This window comes from Myotis davidii, unplaced genomic scaffold (assembly GCF_000327345.1).
Source record: "Myotis davidii unplaced genomic scaffold, ASM32734v1 scaffold151, whole genome shotgun sequence".
Lineage (NCBI taxonomy): Eukaryota > Metazoa > Chordata > Mammalia > Chiroptera > Vespertilionidae > Myotis > Myotis davidii.
Window position 1 is genome coordinate 2,159,452 of NW_006285248.1, and position 2,659 is coordinate 2,162,110.

A 2,659-nucleotide genomic window follows, 5' to 3' on the forward strand; every position below is an offset into this window, starting at 1 on the left:
CGCCGACCACCCCGGACCTCCCGGCCGCGCCAGGCGCCACGAGCGCGGCCTTCGCGGGACCGGCCTCCCGCAGGCTCCGCGGCTGCTCCCCACCCTGCCCCGGGCGGCGCAACACCGGGGCTGGGAGGGGCCCGTGCGTCTGCGGGCTCACCTCGTGGCTGAGACCCGGAATGCCCGCTCTGGGAGCCCCACAAGTCCAGCCTCCGACAACGGGACGAAATCGAAAGTGAAACCGCGGAGGCGGTGGCACTTTCCCGCCTCGGCCAATCACTGCTCCCCTGGCTACGGCGGCCCGCGGGGCCAAAAGAGCCCAGCCTGGCGGGAGCGCGCAAATCCTGGAGTTCAGATTCGCCTGAAGGCAGAGTCCGTGCTGCGGGGTTAAATGGAAAGCGCTGGTGCTCTCTCCTTTAACAGAAAGCTCCTCTTAAAAAAAGTTAAAAACGATAATAAGAAACACAGGAAGTGATCTTTCAGGCAGAAATGTACGAAGTAGGTCGAAGTCGTAGGCAACTAGAAATTACTACGAAAGTAATGACTATACACACCCATAAATGTCCTCGAATAATTGAAAGCAAATAAATAAATGAAAGAAGGCGCCTCAAATATTTAAGTCCACCTTTGGATTTTGACTTAAGTGTGTGACGATGAAGCCATTATTAGCAGGATATTGTTTCCGTGGCAACGTTAATTGACACAAATAGGATTAAAATCACCAAAGTAACTCTGTATTATAATGGAATAAATTGCGTTCCATTACAAACTATTTCTAATTGGAAATGGTGCGCAGACATTAAGTGCTACTATGGGAACCTGGTTTGGAATTTTGCTTGAATTCTCAATATTCTTGCTATAAATGGAAAGGGAGAGGTAAATAAGGAAACTGTCAAAACGAGACTTGATTCCTTTTTCTACTCACATGGCCTCATCACATTAAATCTTATACTTTAATTCTACATAATTTGTAACACCATAAACCGGTGATTTCTTTAAACAGATTCTTAACCCTAAGTGTTATAGAATCTAAGAGGCAGAATTTTTTTCTAAGACAAAAATGAATTCCTCCTCTTGTAAGCTAAAGAGATCAACTTTTGATTGATACAGATAGGGAACAACTGGGCATGGTTTGCTGCAAAAGACAGACTTTCTTGTATCCTTCTATAGAAGCTCACTTTGGGTAAAGACCAAGCATTATGGATTTTTTAAAAGACTGTATTTGAAGTCCTTGCAGTATAAAATATAATGTAAACACAAAATTTAAATAAAGTATTAATTAAAATAATTAGCTGCAAAGAACATACATAATCTATATTAATAAAAGGATAATATGCTAATTAGACCAGATGTCCTTCTGGACAAAGCCATGGTAACAGGGGCAAGGCAGAGGCGGTTAGGGGCGATCAGGCCGGCAGGCAGATGAGCAGTTAGGAGCCAGCGGTCCTGGATTGTGAGAGGGTTCCCAGATTGGAGAGGGTGCAGGCCGGGCTGAGGGGACCCCCCCCCCCGCACGAATTTCATGCACAGGGCCTCTAGTAGAATATAAAGCCCTGTCCCTTAAAACCTTTTTCACAAAAGACATCAAATTGTACCATATTCCCCACTACTTGTTTCAATTATTTAAAAAAAGAAAGTTTGCCAGGCAGCCCTGATGGAGTCATTAAGACTGGTGTGGTGGACAGGGGGTCATGAGGAGTTTTAAGGTCATGGTTCATCTTCAGAGGCAGCTGTAATCTTTCCAAGGGGCATGGACTGTAAGGGCCCAACTAGACAAATGGGGTGGGCGCCATGAATTACTTCACAAGCCAACAAGTTTACCTAAATGTGTTTATCCAGAATTCTTTCAGCAGCTTATGATTGGCTTTTACTAATTCACAGAGCAACTTTCCATATTTCACAGGGTATTTTTAGTATCTTTAATTTTGCAAAGAATCGGCAGGATTTTTCTGAAGACTAGTCCACCAAGAACTCATCTTCAAACCCATGGACATAAACATTAATTTATTAAGGCCATAAAAATAAATATGATAAATCATAACAGTAATTTGACAAGATTTAGTTTAGCTTACATAGTTGTTTAGTTTAATTTTTAAAATTGACAAACCTACATTGACACATCATTATCACCCAAACTCCATAGTTTACATTGGGGTTCACTCTTTTTCGCCCCCAGTGTTTTTATTGATTTCAGAGAAGCAGGAGAGGGAGAGAGAGGTAGAAACATCAATGATGAGAGACAATCATTGATCAGCTGCCTCATGCATGCCCTCTACCCGGGATCAAGCCTGCAACCCTGACATGTGCCCTGACGGAACTGAACCGTGCGTGACCTCCTGGTTCCTAGGTTGATGCTCAGGTATGGTTTCTGAAGCACACTGGCCAGCATGGGTTTACGTTTGGTGTTGTACATTCTATGGGTTTTGACGAACATATTTTACCTGTGCCCATTATGATAGCATCATACAGAGTATTTTCACTGCCCTAAAAATCCTCTGTGCTCTGCCTCTGCATCCCTCTGTCCCCACTAATCCCTGGCAACCACTGATCTTTTTACTGTCTCCATGGTTTTCCTTTTTCCAGAATATCATAAAGTTGGAATCCTACAGTATGTAGCCTTTACAGATTGGCTTCTTTCACTTAGTAACATGCATTTAAGTTTCCTCCA

General features: G+C 43.7%; 1 protein-coding gene across 1 annotated transcript in view; it reads right to left on the bottom strand.

Annotated features, from left to right (window-relative positions):
* The window catches only part of LSM6 (LSM6 homolog, U6 small nuclear RNA and mRNA degradation associated), a 10,074-nt gene extending 9,817 nt beyond the window's left edge, over positions 1–257 (bottom strand). Inside the window, exon 1 of the mRNA XM_015558861.1 lies at positions 152–257. The gene's annotated coding sequence lies outside the window, so the exon portion shown is untranslated. The remainder of the gene's footprint in view (positions 1–151) is intronic.
* Positions 258–2,659: the final 2,402 nt, after the last annotated feature.